Here is a 17,900-nt window from a genome sequence, read left to right as displayed (position 1 = left end):
TCATAAAAAATAACTCATCAATGTGCTAAAGACGCCATATTATGCCCTTTACACAGTTTTTATGTAGTCTTTAGGGTCTACTAGAATAGGATTTCATGCTTGAATGTTCAAAAAGCACATGATTTTTCACAAATTATCTCCATTGTTGCAGCTCCTCTCTTCCCAGTCTGTCAGAAACGCTCTGTTCAGTTCCAGTCTCTATAACGCCACTCCTACTGAAAAGCACAGTGTGCTCTGATTGGTCGGCTGGTCCAGTGCGTTACGAATACGATTGGTCAGGTCAACTGCTACAAGCGTGTTTGGGAAATGTCACTCCCCCAACCATAAACGCTAGTTTCAACACATTACTAGCGCAACTCAAACAGGGAGTTTCATGGAGTTCAGAAATAATTGGCACTGATAGAGAGATTAACACCCTTCGGAGTGACTTTGTGTTCTGTAACTTTGCAAACCTTTCTCATTCTCGAACAGCAACATGTCCCAGTATAGAAAGTTTTTGCCGTTATGGCTCTGTAGTGCAGAATATTGGATTAAAGAAATGAAATGATGATTACTGGCAAAAAAACGTATAGTTAAATGCATTAACTGGTCATCACTGCGTGAAAAGAGCTGTAATCGGGCATGTAAAACTCCTGAGTACTCCTGTGTACTCCACAAATAAACGTGTGTATACGGGAGTTTGCTGTCCCGTCACACAATCCCGAAAACTCCTGGATATGTACCAAGTTTGGAGCACAGCAGGGAGCCACTAGGGCCATCAGTTACCATGGTGAATAATCCCCAGGTCGGGGTCAATGCAAGGGAACATTAGCATTTCACACCTTTGGGACACAAGGCAGTGGCCTCCTTCAATTGGTCAGAGATCTTACATAGGATTGGGTGCTCAATGCTTTGTCCCTCCTCTAAACCCCCACACTATTGGTCCAGTTTATGGCCTCATTTGGGTTTATTATTACTCATTATTAATATTCATTGCCATTGGTGTTCATGGTTATAATGTCAAGACAATCAGATAGACAAAGTTGAGTTTGTTATTTTTATTATTTGTAAATGACACTGGGCACATGACATATATATTTATATACACACAGTCAAAACTCTATAAATAATAATACAAAAACATTAGCACAGAATACATTTTACTATTAGTCATACAACAAATAACCCCATATAATATATAAGGCATGTGTATAATTATGTAAAACAATATAATAACCCGAACAACCCACACCGACTTTCCATCCAAGATGGCATCCTACTGTTCAGACATGTGGTCAACTGTTGCAGTCTTCCAGATAGATGCATCTTCCTCTGTCTGGGGAACCCCAGTCCTGCAGCTCAGTAGCTGCAAAATGGGAGGGAAAAAAGTAATTAAACCACTGAAAATATCAAATAGGTTGGGATGGGAGCCTCTCCCAGGCTGAGGCTTTTACTGAGATTTATGTGTATTTATACTTACTCTTCTTTTTCTTTGTCTCATGAGCATAATGATCCTGCTGTCCTCCATCTTGTCTTTGTTCTCATCTTGGGCCATCCTGTAACCCTTTCTAACAGTTTCAAAATAGCAGGATACTAGAGAGGTGGAGATAGAGAGGGGGGAGAATATGTTTATTTATAACTAACTAATCTATACAGTTAAATAGTTGTAGCCTTGGTACATTCTCTTGTGACTTACCTTTAACAACAGCAGGATCTACGTCTGGTACAGCCATTAAAAAGATAGGTTATGACCTCAAGGTTGTGGGGGGAGGATAGACTGTGAAGCAGTAATTAAAGAAGGTTGATTAAAAATATAATTTAGAAGAAAAGACTGTTATGAAAGAATAGTTTTAAAGATATACCTTGTCTGTGGGTCATATTTGTGTATGTTGTTTTTCCCATTGTGCAATCTCCATACAGCTTTCTGTAAAAATCCAACATAGTATGAGGGCTCAATTCGAATACATTTATAAATAAAGCACACAAAGTTAAGCAGACACCGTGATGGTCAGAAAATAACTTACCGCAACAGAATTATTCCCAGCTCTCTTTAATTTCTTTGAAGCAGGCTCCTCTTTTGCCTCTTTGAGCTCATTGATGTCAGCCTTCATCTTATACAACCTCATGTCCATCATCTCCAGCTTTTCAAATATCCTCTTCAAACTTTCATTTGCCATATACACCAGTCTATACACCAGTCTGTTTTCGTTCGAACTCAGAGATTTAATAGCCACATTGTCCCTATGTAAAGGACTAACATCTCCACTCTGCTCTCCGTAACACTTGTTGAAGATTGACACAATGTAAACCCTATCACCTTTCCTGAATACTAATGAGGGGGGCAGGGGAATAGGGGCAAACTTGAGCTGCCAGTCCCAAAACAAATTAGCATTTAAAAAGCCAAGCCATCAACTAACAGCATGTGGTCAGACAAGTTCCTGTTTTCGGGCCTTTACAGGCATTTACAGGTACGCATAACAAAGTTCCAAAGATCCCTGCCAAACAGCACATTTAGCGGACATTTTCATTGTCCGAATTCTCCCGTATACACACCTTTTGACGCAGTGCATGTAAATACAGGGCGGCTGTTCCCCACAGTGAGATACGACCTGCATTAGTTCCTGGATGTTCAAACACTCGGTTTGACGGGTTTGGACAAATTAGTCAAAATATTATATTTTCTGTGTTACTCTAATACACATAATTATTTAATTTGGCCATAAATTAGACAGTAGCGAAGATAAGGAGGCTATTAAACTCCATGAGTTTATGTATATTTTATGAAAATAATGGGATGAACGATTGCGAAATTGCCTGTCAACTCTGTAAATTGCACACAAGGCTGACGGGCGCTCTTGACAGCCGCAAGTCTCGCAAAGATTATGCGAGATGAAATAATCATGGGGAAAAACCCTGATGAGAAAGTGTGTGTGTGTTCAGTCTCCATGTATTGAGATATGATGATCTGCACAAAGTAATTGGAGTTGGAACCCAGTGTTTAATGCACTTTCTAATGAACGAAAGTGTGAATTATGCTGATACACGGAAGTTAGCCAATCATAACAGATCTCTTTTACATGTGGATGATTTAAAGGGACAGAGCAGTGTGTTAAAAGTGTACCATGAGATCAATTGTTCTTATTGTTAATAATTTATTGGTGCATTACAACGAAAAAAAAAAAACTTGTTTTAAGGCTATTTTTTTAAATCCAACGCGTTCTCATCCTAGGACGTCATATAGTGACACTTGAAATTTTGTCTATATCCACATGATCCAAATAATCAAAGCCCTATGGAGCAGTTTCAGACTCACATTCTGACTAGAACGCAACGAAAACCGAGTCGAGTCGGCACTGGTAATCGAAAAGTGCCATGAAATGAGTCGCCAACAGCATTTCATTCATGTTCAATACAAAGGGTCAGAAAGAGGGTCATAAGAAACTAAATTATAAATTGTTTTGGTGCGAGAAATCTTGACTAACATTACAAGCGGGAAATAAAATTCTTAAATTAATTCAGTACATACAAGAAAGTAATCTAAAATTAGGCAGCCATTGACATATATCGCCACGCTGTGCGCACCCGCTCCTCTCACACCTCCCTCGACTGTCTGTCAGAGTAACGGTCAGGCATGATGGAAAGAGAGTGACCTTTAGCGACGCCGATGGAATCCTCCAGGGTTAATGGGTTAACTGTGTGTGTGCGCGGAAAACATATTGGGGGAAAGGAAAAGAAAGGCACATACATGAATCATTGTGAATGTCACAATCAAAAAAGTGGCATGAGCTAGCTGAATATAAGGTGTGTAACGGAATTCGTCCCGAACCGTCACGGTACGGGTGTCACGGTTCAGTACATAAAGTCAAATGAAAAATACATAGTCAGTCACAGGAGATCCCTAAGTAAATTTTCGTTTGACTGTGTATGTGTATATATTAGGGGTGGCACGGTACATGAAAAAACACCCGAACCGTTCGGTTCGCTTGTCTCGGTTCGGAGCGTGTGTGCGTCTCACGGTTCGACGCATGCGCAATGTAACCTCGTGCCAGTATGTGACGTGTGTTTTCTTTTCGCGCGACATAAACTTGTTCGACTTGGACCGGCGCTGCACAGAGCGATCGGTGAATAACATCAATCTAGCGCGAGTCGGCTCCGTATGCATTCATCACTTTCGCGGTATTTGATGTCATTACCGATCGCTCTGTGCAACGCCGGTTCAAGTTAATAAACAAGCCAGTAAAAGTGGAGTATGGAGCGCTGCAGGTCACGGCACGCGGAGAAATGGAAAGTGGGAGAGATGAGGGAGTTGGAGGATGCGCCAGCGTCGTATAAGTCTATGGTAAGTCCGGTGTGTGGGAACATTTTGGATTTCATGTTATGATATTTTAATTTAACTACAGTGGCACTTTATGTATCGATAAGAGCTCCAGTCATACGTTTCCAAACCCTGCACTTTAATTTTAAGTGGAAAAAAGTACCCTCACATTTTGGGAATAGAATCATTGTTGATAGTACTGTTTTTGTGTTGAGGTTGAACTTAAATTTCACTTTATGTTTATGGCCTTTGCTATTGCTATAGCTAAATTATCTATAGGCAATGAGGTTTCATGTATATTGACATTTAAAAGACAGTGTTTTAAGAGTTCCTCTCTTTTTCTTTTAAAATATAGAATTTTGGTAAGAGCTACAAAAGTTAGCAGTTGATACATGAAAGTTAATTTCTTTGTGTAAATAAGATTTATGTGATAAAAATGCACAAGTTCTTGTAGAGATAGTGATACACATTCTCCTTTTTTTTGCCAAATAAACAAAAAGCATGTCAATTTCTTCTCTCTTGCTGTATCTAAATCTCACCTAGCTTTCCTCTGAGATAGTCCCAAAATGTGCTTAAAGTCAAAGAGTCAAATTCAGTTTGTGCATGATTGCATGAATATAATATATATTTTTTTAATACTGTATCCTAAAGTGTGGATAATTAAGCTATATATCACATGCTGAAGTACATTTCTGGAGTGTTAAAGATTAAAAGAAAAAATAACAAGAACCGTACAGAACCGAAAACCGTGACCCTAAAACCGTGATACAAACCGAACCGTGGGTTTTGTGAACCGTGCCACCCCTAGTATATATGTATCAGATCAGATTCACTTTATTGTCATTGACAAAATACAAGTACAGCGCCAACGAAACATCGGACCAGGAGTGCAAACAGTAGTAATAATTTAAAAAGAAACATTCTAAAAAAGCTAATAAAGTACTGTTGAAGAGACCAGCTCGATGCAATTGGTCTCAAAATTGGTTATTACTATATATTCGGGATTTACATTTTCAGAATTACATTTATACATTCAGTTATAACTATATAATATATAGTTATAACTGAATGTATAAATGTTATATTATAAAGGATTACATTTATATATTTAGAGTTTTGACTATATATTCAGGATTTACATTTATATATTCAGATTTATAACTATATATTTGGGATTTACATTTATATGTTCAGAGTTATAACAATATATTCAGGATTTACATTTATATACTCAGATTTACATTTATATGTTCATATATATATATATATATATATATATATATATATGATGTGTGTATCAGTTAATTGAATGTGCCATGTATGTTGATTATGTAATTATGTATTAGCAATGTAATAGTACCTCTTAAATGCAGTTGAACTACTTTAAAATGAATAGTTTGCAGCGTGGGATGATACATATTCAAGGAATGAGAGAGTCAATAGAGGCTTGTTAAAAAGTCTGTGATAATTTGTCTCCTTCCCTTTTTTGGTATGAGAGAGATTTTGGTAAATTGCTTATTTTAGTCTTGTCTTTTTCGTCAACAATATTGCATGATTATATAGTCACAGTTCTGGTTGATGGATTGCGTCGTCAAGTCTTTTGTTATAGATTTCGTTAATGAAATTAACACTGATTTGATGCTCAGGTAAAAGGAGTAGTTCACTTTTAAAAATAACTTTTGCTGATAATTTACTCATCTACATGTCATCCAAGATGTCCACGTCTTTCTTTCCTCAGTCGAAAAGAAAGTTTTAGATGAAAACATTCCAGCGTTTTTCTCCATATAATGGACTTCATTGGGAACCAAACGGTTCAAGGTCCAAATGAGAGTTTCAGTGCAGCTTCAAAGGGCTTTAAATGACACCAGACGACGAATAAGGGTCTTATCTAGCGAAACGATCGCTCATTTCAAAAATAAATAAAAAAGTTTGAGTTTTATAAGCTCAAATGCTCGCCTTGCTCTGTTTTGTGATGAGCGTTCATGACTCTCCTGTTCAAACTCATTCATCAAAATGAACAAATCTTTTTTCGAGTCGTTTGGTTCATTCAACAAACGAAATTAACAAAATGACTCGAAAAAGATTCGATAAATTTATCAGCAAAAGTTTTGTTTGTTTTGTTTGTTTCACTGACGGCCAGCGACGCACTTTCAACATGTGGATGTAGATGCAAACCCCAACTGGGTTTACATGTCAGCCATCCAGTCTCTTCCTACAGTAAATTGGTGTTTTTTGGGCCAGAGTGAGTCGTAAAGCTTAAAACTAGACTTATGCCAAATAGCCAGGGTGCCAGTGAGTCACAAGCCTCAACACTATCAGATACACACATGGCTGTTAGCATTCAGAAGGAGTCCCTGGGGCGCCTGGTGATCAGGAAGGAAGGGACAAGATGCAATTTGTCTTCCAAATGAGTCCCATCTGATAAAAAAAGACCCAATAACACTGACAAACGAGATTGAATCCATTCACCTACTTTCATTTAATTAAAGAAGGGATTTGTGGCTGGGCCGTATGCGGGATTTCTGTGGGTTTTGTTTCAGAGTCGCGAGTCAGATCAGATATGAAATATTACGTTTTAGAAGAAAACAATAGTCCAGTCAAACAGGGCTTTAGTCAATGAAGTCAAGGTACACTACACATCCATGACCCATAAAACTCTTTATCCACTGACCCAAAACAACCCTTTCTCTTCAAATACGGTTTGATGTGGGATAGCATAGGGAATATTTTCATATTTGTGCATAGACCAAACAGCAGCTTCCACCAATCAGGATTCAAGAGCGAGATTATGTGTTATGACCGATTCACAAATGACCTCAACACGATAACACCCTTGCGTTCTTGCGTACTTCTCACATGAGGTGAGAAATCATCTCTGACACATGGTGCTGACCGAACGCCACACTTTGACACAGTCAAACACAGTCATGGTGAGTTTAAGAATTTCTGTGGTTCAAATAACTTTAGAGGTCACAAACAAATTGTTCAAATGTATTACACTGCAATGGTCAAGAGCAGGAGCCTGGTTATATGAGCGCTCGAACAACTCCTGTGCGGTGAACTGTGCACTGCTGATCTAATATGATGGGTGGATATGAAGCTGTTTGACAGGAAGACAGTTTAAACCTTTTGGCTGTAAGACTTTCTGTCAAAGACGACATAAAAAAAGACATTTACAAGATACTGGTGATGTCATGTTTAATGGTGCAACATACCGTGACTCTTTTTGGACACTGAAGTCACACACAATAAAGTAAGAATATCACTGCCTTTGATAAAAAACATAAAATAAAAAAAAATTAATAATAAATACATGAATAAAACAAAAATCAAGTGTCATTTTAAAGAAAGAGCACAAGAAAGAAAGAAGAAATGTGTTGCTTTGAAATGGTATCACAAAATGTTGCATTTATTAATTCTTTATGAATAAAGGCGGGCGTACACGGTGCGATTTTTTGCTGTTTTACGAGCTCGCAGATGATTTTTTTCACTCGGGAGAAATCGCGTGTAAATCGGTTATGCTCGCATGTCGCGGCTCGTATCGTGTGCGAGGAAGATACGAGCCGAGCATCTCTCAACCTCCCGATAATTTTTAAGCATGTCGAAAAATTTCGGGAGCTGTCGGCTTGCATTCGTGAGGTGTGTGCGGTTGAATGTGTCGATTTGTCGATCTATCTAAACTTGACCAATCAGGAGCTGGGGAAATCCACAGAAGAAAGACGAAAATGGTGTGGACTACTAGAAACACTGCTTTAATTAATGTTTTTATGATGTCTTTGGGTTAACTAAACAGCATCTGCCTTGTTCCTACTGGCCAGTATTTGGCATATATCATTCTGTAACATCTGTAGGCTATTTTGCTATTGTTATACATTTCTTACAGATTCTTACACGTCACGATGATCATTACGTTTGTATCTTCCTAAAAGCAATTACAGTTTGTCTACAGCCTAAGCTTTTTTTTATTAATGCCGACAGAACAATGTTGCCAGATATTGCTACGAAAAACAAGCAAAAACTAACAAAAACAAAGAAATTATATAAAAATCCGAAATAAGTTCAAAGCTTGTGTTTTGGAAATAAGATTAATATATAACGAACCACTTTAATAACTTCCTAAAGTGTGACATTAATCCAAAAATCAAATCCAGATACTGTCACCTTTCCATTATGTGGATCTGCCAACACCCGCACTGGCACCCGCGCCCTCACTCACAACTCGCTCAAGCTCACTCAAGCCCCGTTCACGGCGATAGCTTCTCGCAGCAAAATGAATTGCAAACACTCACTCACATGAGGTGGTTTAAACGGATAATTAATCATTCAGAGAGCTTGAAATATTATTTTTGAATGTGTAGCCTACCGTAACTACGTTTTTAAATTCACACACACACACAAGGGTGACCGGACGTCCGTTTCCCGGTGCTGAAAACGAGCCTATAGCAAAATAATCACGGCTTGTATCAATATTTTATATGCGAGAGTTATGAGAGAGTTTTTAGCGCGGAACGTCGTGCGATTTCTTCGGAATTCAGCAGGTCGTAAAATCGTGTCGTATATCACTGCCTCCGTAAGATTTTCGGATAAACTCACTCGTAAAGTGTGCCTGGACATACGATCTTCCGACCGTCAGAATTCGTACCGTGTACGCCCGCCTTAAAAATGTATTATTGTTTTAATATTGTTATTGTCTGACTACTACTTTTATTACTTAAAATAGAATAATATTTTCATAAAATAACATTAAATGATCATTTTTACAATATTATATTCATTATTAATAATTATCTAAATATACGCTGTCATTTATAATACTTGTTTTAATATTACTGTTATGTTTAATTAATTACTACAATTACTTGAAATGTAATTAAATTATTTCTTTGAAGTTATTTTATTAAATGAAACTCATGAACAAATTATCATTTACCAATTTTACACTCACCTAAATGATTATTAGGAACACCATACTAATACTACGTGGCATTGATTCAACAAAGTGCTGAAAGCATTCGTTAGAATTGTTGGCCCATATTGATAGGATAGCATCTTGCAGTTGATGGAGATTTGTGGGATGCACATCCAGGGCACGAAGCTCCCGTTCCACCACATCCCAAAGATGCTCTATTGGGTTGAGATCTGGTGACTGTGGGGGCCATTTTAGTACAGTGAACTCATTGTCATGTTCAAGAAACCAATTTGAAATGATTCGAGCTTTGTGACATGGTGCATTATCCTGCTGGAAGTAGCCATCAGAGGATGGGGACATGGTGGCCATAAAGGGATGGACATGGTCCAAAACAATGCTCAGGTAGGCCGTGGCATTTAAACGATGCCCAATTGGCACTAAGGGGCCTAAAGTGTGCCAAGAAAACATCCCCCACACCATTACACCACCACCAGCCTGCACAGTGGGAACAAGGCATGATGGATCCATGTTCTCATTCTGTTTACGCCAAATTCTGACTCTACAGAATGTCTCAACAGAAATCGAGACAATCAGACCGGGCAACATATTTCCAGTCTACTATCCAATTTTGGTGAGCTCTTGCAAATTGTAGCCTCTTTTTCCTATTTGTAGTGGAGATGAGTGGTACACGGTGGGGTCTTCTGCTGTTGTAGCCCATCCGCCTCAAGGTTGTGTGTGTTGTGGCTTCACAAATGCTTTGCTGCATACCTCGGTTGTAACGAGTGGTTATTTCAGTCAAAGTTGCTCTTCTATCAGCTTGAATCAGTCGGCCCATTCTCCTCTGACCTCTAGCATCAACAAAGCATTTTTACTGGATGTTTTTCCGTTTTCACACCAGTGGCGCCTCCAGAAATTTTTCGTAGGGGTGGCCAGATGGGGCCAGTTAAAATCTTGGGGTGGCACACCAAAACTACAGTATAAACCATAATGTAATTGTAATAAACCAGCCTGTAGAAAACTATCAGAAAGACTTAAGGAAACTCCTACTGATATACTTTGGTTTATTGTGTAATATTTAATGTTATGATATTAGTAGGGCCCAACTAATATATATTACATTGTATATAATGATATATATTATATGATATATAAGGGTCCTTGCCCCACAGCAAATTTCCAGATACTTACATAATTGTGATGAATTTAATCATTTTTAAGTTATTAGTTTGCAGTGTAAGATTACAGTTAACACCTTTAAATATTACATAAATGTATTATGAATTTTTAATACACTTAATGTATACATCAGCAGCAAAAAGTAATTCTTGAAAAAATCTGCACAGTAATTTTATAAAATCTAAATATGTTAATAAAAACAAATTACTATTAGTTCTCTTTTAAAATTCAATCAGGCAATCATGTCACAATTTTATATTTATATATTAATGTCAAGAATTCAGAAGTGCATAGCCTAAACTACAAATAAATTATATACAATTAAATTATGCTTATTTAAAATGTATTGAGCAGGCTAGGTATAACAAAATATATTGGCTTTTAATATTTCAGTGCGCAAACCCATGATTGAGCCCGTTCTTGCATGATGAAAAACATCGCGGGTGCAGAATGATGTGCTCAAAGCAACATGGAGTCACAGTGTGCAGCAGCACTGCGCTTCATAAATGTGCATTTAAAAGCTCATGTCACAAATCGAAGAAATGTTGAGCGCACAAATCCAAGTGCGATTTGTTCCTTCACAGTTATTGTGCGTTTGATGCCGATTCATAATCCTTGTGATATGTATGTGTGATCGGTAGTGAGTCGCTTAAAAACAGCAACAAACTCCAAGAAAATAAAGTAATTTTATGCGAATATACAGACTTTTATCTACAGATCATGCATTTATAACGTGAATATATCGTATTGGAGAGAGTTTTACCGTGCATCCAAGAGGCGCGCGTGCTGTTTGAATATGAATGGAGAATGATGACAGTCGCAGAGGAGGGAAAACGAGTTTATACTTTAACGATGTAAATATACTTCTGTCCCTCACATTAAGCTATGGAATGACTTCAGATGACTTTGTCACCCAAACTGACGTGAAAAAAGCGGGAGGCGCCGAAAAGCGCGCTGTTTGCATCCCTGCCTGTCCAAACGTGGCAAAAACACACCTAAAAGCTGCTGTACCATTTGGCACTTAAAAAGCACGTCACGACACATAAATTCCCCGTCTTCTTTTACTTAAGAATATTTTTGACTTATTTATAAAATGCATAACTGATGCTACAAAAATTAATACTGGCCATTGGGGTGGCCAATGGGGTGGCCAGGAGTCGGCCAGGGGTGGCCATGGCCACCCCTGGCCACCCCCTGGTGGCGCCATTGTTTCACACCATTCTTTGTAAACCCTAGAAATGGTTGTGAGTGAAAATCCCAGTAACTGAGCAGATTGTGAAATACTCAGACCGGCCCGTCTGGCACCAAAAACCATGCCACGCTCAAAATGACTTAAATCACCTTTTCTTTCCCATTCTGACATTCAGTTTGGGGTTCAGGAGATTGTCTTGACCAGGACCACACCCCTAAATGCATTGAAGCAACTGCCATGTGATTGGTTGATTAGATAATTGCATTAACGAGAAATTGAACAGGTGTTCCTAATAAACCTTTAGGTGAGTGTCAATATTCATAATTAATAATTATCTATATATAGACACTGTCATTCATAATAAAATTAAACTCATTAACAAATAACTGTTTACAATATTATATTTATTTTTAATAATTATTAACATAAATACTGTTACTTATAATACATTTAGGCAAAAATGCATTAAAAGTTGATTTAAAACCATTCTGGGAATAGATTTGTTTGCAGATGCCACCAATGCATATATGTAATTAAATTAATATATTTCTCCAAATCATTTTTTGTTCTTCTTTATATAATTAATTATAAGAATGAACTTATTAAGTATTGAAATTCTTCCATGCTTTAAATTCTGTCCTGGTTTACCATTGATCATAAAAGGTGAATTTCTTTAAAAGAGAGAAACATTCAATGTTAAACAACTGTCACAAACTCAAGACACCTCAAAGGAACACAAATAATCTCTCAGCACAAAATATGAACATAAATCTGCAGAGAGCCTCACAGAAGCACGCAAGAAACAGAACGTGTGTCTCGCACGCATGACCTGCTAATCAAAGCTTCACAGCAAGAATTAATTACAGGTGCACAGAATCTGTCACTATCAATTCCCCTCCGTCCCCGACCCAATCGCACACCGTGTGTACCGTAACACAAACCAGTGCGGCTGCTATCATACCAGTCAAAATGAATCAGTTACAATCACCAGAGAGGGAAATCTTTCCCCGCTGCAAATCCCAGCGCTCCTAAATCTGGGACTCTCGTTCCCTGCCTAACTGCAGCTTTCCTGAGCAGAGGGGTAAGAAATCAATGGAAACCTACTGTTTAGAATTTAATTAAGTGCTATTTTATTGATTATTTGTCTATTTGGGTCAGGCACTTATCACAAAAGAGCCCTGATGAAGAGGAAGGAAATGGGAAGTAAGTATATTTCAGAGACGGCAGCTCTAACCCCCCTCATCTCTTTTTTTGGGGGAAGATTACAGCACAATACATCTGCCAACCACGCAAAAGAAACGCACTACCGTGACCCAAATACAGCCGTGCCGCGCTCTGATTGGCTGGCGGAGTGCAGTTGAGGGGCGGGGCTTTTCCCTCTCTCACATCAGCAACTTAATAATTTACCGTTTTATGTAACCGGTGAGGGATTCTGGGCTCATCATTTGCCGTATAAGATCGCTTCAACACCCCCCACCCCGATTCTCCTCAGAGCCGAGAGGATGAGTCGGAATCAGACGAGGAACTCGCCTCCAAACTTTCACCGTGACGCATGAGATTCACGCAGAGGAACGTCTCCGTTTGCTAATCAAAGCGGCATGAAGCAGAACACGTCAGTAAAGACCCAAACAACCCACAGCATGTGGAGAATCTGCTCCTTTTCTAAGCGCTAAACACTCCCTCAGCACCGCTGCCAACGCAAACACTGCTAAACCACACAGTCAACAACAGAAACGCCCCAAGACAACTTTATTAAACTGGTGCAGGAGTGCTTGGAAAGAAGCTGCTGTCTGGAATAAAGGCCCGGATATACTTTAAGCATAACTGAATAAAATCATTCCAAAACAAAGTTCTTTTGGAGTTCATTTCAGGAGTTTCGAAACAGCTTGCCGACGCCAACTTAAACGCATTCAGACTACCATTGGTGATGATGTAATGTAGGCGTGGCTCTGAGGCTCCGCCCTCTTTGACATTGAAATCTTCTCCGGTTCATTTCTTCTGTTCAGTCCCTCGTTTGGCTTCAATCAATCCGTTGTATAAAGTGCTATATAAATAAACGTGACGTGACTTTACTGAAGTGCCGAATTTCAGAGCTTGTGCAAACTTCCACATCACTATGATCAGATGCTTTCTTAACCAACATGACATCATGACTTTTGCGTAAACATACACGCCACTTTCGAGTCAAGTGACGTGTTATCTCTACGCATTTTGAGCTATCCGCGTGTATGCCTACGCCATTAACGTCCGAGTGATTCCGCGTGTCTGTACACGCCGTCAAATGTCCGCACGAAACGAAGCAAAATGTAGATCTACATCTGGGGAGCGATCTTTTTTTTTCCTAGGATGGTAGGGGAAGACTCATAAATGCCATTAACCCCGATTATGGGATTATAAGCGATTATGCGTCTTGATAGCACGCCAAAAATGAAAATACGAATTGGCGTGTCATACACACGCTACTTCATGAGATCAGTCTGTCTTAACTGCTGTAATTTGTATGTTTATTTTGATAGTGTGAGCAACAATATTCATCTATAGACCCCTTTTCAGCTGGTAAACATGGTGACTTTTTTTGTGGGCGGAGCTTAGGTGGAGGCAGAACGATCCCTCTGGCCGCTTCGCTAATGCTAGTTAGCAAGTATTGTTAGCTTGTTTTTTTTTAATAATGACTGGAGAAAATCCGATTTTATCTTAATGTGTAAGGTCACTCAGTGTCCAGAACCGCGATTGTTATTTCCAAAAGTTATTTTTAACAGACGGAACCAGATTGGCCGACCCGTAGCCGCCTACACGCTCAATCAATGCATGGACGATCTGACGTTACGTTAGTATTAACGTTACGTTAGGATTAACGTTACGTTACACCTACCTAATAGAGAAACTGATCGTAAAGAGAAATTAAGAGCATATAAATCTTTAGATGCCTATAACTATATGGTCCTGTAAAAGACTTGTGTGTATGATCCGCAGTTCTGCCGAGCCAGCGCCGAGACGACGACAATGCAAAGAGTGACATTACAGTGCGATTTTAATGATGTGAATATTTTATAGAAATAAAAATTCCAGATACAGCATATTCATTTTTCATCAATTCTTGCACCAAACAACACAACAAGATGACATTTAATAATGGTAACAATAATTTAAGCTCCTTATTATGTAGCCGAATCTGTGCTGGTTTGTATTGGCCGCCTCCAGTTTTCACTTTGTTTTGCCTCCAGCTAGCGCCGTGACGTAACTGTGACGTCGGCCCAAAAGGGGTCTATATGCCGATCTCAGCAGTGTGGGGGTCATTGAGATGTTCGCTCATGGTAACGGTTGAACCTTCTGTTACCCCTAAACGAAGAACGAACAAGAAATTTAGGGTTGAGACCCCAATATACTCACAGTGTACAGCTTACCACAGTTTCACAAAGTATTACATGATTCAGGGCCTGGAACAACATTTTGGGTATAGGCAATTTGGAGTTGGGAGTTATATAAATATTTAACTTTAAAAAAAAAAAGATATTTCAAAACTCTCATGGCAATTCATTGATATTTTAGTTTTTGGGGATTTGGTGGCATATTCATGTGGATTTTTTTAAAATACAAAACCATATAACAAAAGATGTGAGGGGTGATGGGGGGGAGGGGGGGGGGGGGCATGAAAGTCCACCTCTAAACATAACCATTGGGGGGAAAGGGTGGTAAGCAGATCATATGAAAACATACCAGTGAGATTGTACTAATTCATATGAATTCGCCAAAATCTAAACAGCCCGTTCTCATCCTTTAGCGTCACATAGAACGCTATATGACGAAACGCCACTATACTACGCATATGGCACCCGTTATCGTTAATATTCACGCGAACCCAAGGCGTCATAAATCCTTTCGCCTAATATGAGACTACCCTACCCCACACCTAAACCTAACCATCACAGCGCGTGTTATATTAACGATAACGGGTGCCATGTGCGTAGTATAGCGCTGTTTTGTCATATAGCGTTCCATATGACGCTAAAGGATGAGAATGCGTTGAATCTAAAATAACTGAATTGCCATGAGAGTGTGTTGAAATATTTCTACACATATTTTTCTTTTATTCTGGAATACTGAAAGTCTATTAACACTTTTAATGCATCTCTCCGTCTCTCTGTTGTGCTGCGCTGCTGGAGTCACTTGAGCATCACTTCCTGTGAATCAGCGACTGAACGAGAGGAACTGAGGCCAGAAGGTGCGGGAGGAGGAAGGAACTTCCTGAGTGTTTCATTCAGAAACTCTGCAGCGCTCTTATAGCCGCTGGCTGGAGTGGAGGAACACAAGCGAACGGGTGCGAAAATGATAGCATGCAGCAGGAAAAAGAGTATTAGCCCACATCTGAATGAAAGCGCCGAGCTGCAGAGTATCAGGCTCGGCTCCTAACCCTAGCGAGAAGCACAGCTAGGGAACATCTACAGGCAGTTTCAAACAGCGGAGAGTGCGCTCTTACGAGAAATACTTATACAGATGTGTTGTCTTGGTTAAAATCATAACTAAAACCTATTTCTAACTAGCTCTTCAAATTGTACTAAATACCCCTTTGTGTGTATTTGCATGCAAGTTTTGTTTTTTTCTAATTATTTCACTGACAAAAAAATTATCTGCCATTAAAAAAAAACAAAAAAAAAGATGCAAAATGCAATTCATACATAAAACAAACTGAATACACCTGGTGAATACACCAAAATTAATTATGATATTTTTTAGATTAAATGGGGAAAAACATTATGTACTTTGGGGTAATCTTTTAATATTATTTACAAATAGAAAAACAAGTAAAACAGTTTTACGTACAGTAATACCAGTAAAACAGCTGTTAAAATTTTGTCAAAGTCCCCCTGTGGTGAAAATCAAGTTTTTAATGTGGTTTATATGTCTATGTGGTGTTTTTAATATGCTTTAAGACAAACCATGTACAAATTCATAAGTCGACCCCATTGCTGAGTATTTCCTTAAAACTGCAGTGAATCAAAGACAGACTCAAAAACACGGTTTGAAATCGCTGGTGTTTCTGACGTCACAAACTACTTTGTAACCAATTAGATCAACGTGTGATCGCCAAACAGTGGATCTCTGAGCTGGAGAGAGTGAGGGGAGGCGGGGCTTATTTGCATATTCATAGAATGCATATACAGTAATAAATGAGGCAAGGGTGTAGAGTTATTCAAGCTATTTTAAGGCATGACCATTTTAGGGTTTTTTTTTCTCTCAAGGAAAATGACAAATGTTTTTACATTGAATATGTAACCAACATGTCAAAAAAACTAAATACAGCCATGGTCAATTAATATTTTGGCAACACTTTACAGTGTTATAGGTTATATGCATTTACTATAGAAATCAATTATTAACTAACTAACTAAGTAACCTAAACCAAACCTTAACCCTGTAGTAGGTACTTGTTAGGAATTAATATAATTACATAGGCTATTTTTATCACACTTGTTACTACACTGTAACAAGGAAACCTTAGAAGAAAGTGTGACAGCATCTTAAAATAGCATATTGTTTTTTTATGACAGGGGAAGGTTAGTCCAGATTGCAGATTGCAAAATGTCATGTGGTGCAACTATACACATATTGGAAGTTGCACCACATGACATTTTGCAATCTGAACTAACCTTCCCCAGTCATAAAAATAATATGCTATATATACTGTATATATATAATAAATTAAAAATTCAACATTTTTGTTCAAAAGTAAAAATTTATATTTTTGTCCAACAAGAAAAAAAACTTTTTTTAAATAATGATTAAGAAATATACATGTATTCAAGGAGAAATAACATAATTGCATGTGAAAAGTCCCCCCCCCCCCCCACACACAAAAAAAAAAAAACACTTTCAACTAAAAATAGAAAACTTTTTATGTGTTTTGGCCGTTAATTAAAAAAAAACAATGGCGTTCTATGAAAAGTACAAGTTTTTGAAAACGATATCTTTTTGTTTACAACAAAAAAACCGAGGTCATGCATGTGCGTATTACATGTTTAATCTATTGGCGCGTATTGTTTCTTTATAAAGTGACATAGCCAACTACTGGCCTGGCATGAATAATATATTGAATAAAACCTTTTTAGTCATTTTGGTGGATCCTTGTGAATGGGGATTGTTGCTGTTTGTAAGCGAAATCGGACGAGAAATATCAGACTTTATATTTGATATCTTTAACTACTAAGTACTTACATCCTTTTTCCTTTAGGTACAATGTACTTATTGGAAACGGGTACTCTTAGAGTCTCTCTTAGAGGGTACTTCATAATCACTGGTTCAAACCAAAAATAACTGAACCTAGCAGCTTT

General features: G+C 38.3%; 1 protein-coding gene and 1 long non-coding RNA gene across 6 annotated transcripts in view; both read right to left on the bottom strand.

The window, feature by feature from the left end:
• The window catches only part of brsk2a (BR serine/threonine kinase 2a), a 321,319-nt gene that overhangs the window by 211,036 nt on the left and 92,383 nt on the right, over nt 1-17,900 (bottom strand). The gene's annotated exons all lie outside the window — the stretch shown is intronic.
• LOC120481159 (uncharacterized) lies at nt 1,025-2,143 on the bottom strand. Its single transcript, XR_016150662.1, has 5 exons — nt 2,004-2,143; nt 1,842-1,903; nt 1,676-1,756; nt 1,460-1,572; nt 1,025-1,345 (listed from the first exon to the last, which is right to left on the bottom strand). It is a non-coding gene; the product is annotated as an uncharacterized LOC120481159 (long non-coding RNA).

This window comes from Pimephales promelas, chromosome 25, assembly GCF_988280905.1.
Source record: "Pimephales promelas chromosome 25, fPimPro1.hap1.1, whole genome shotgun sequence".
Lineage (NCBI taxonomy): Eukaryota > Metazoa > Chordata > Actinopteri > Cypriniformes > Leuciscidae > Pimephales > Pimephales promelas.
Note: the sequence above shows the minus strand (reverse complement) of the source record. Positions and strands in the feature narration are given on the sequence as shown.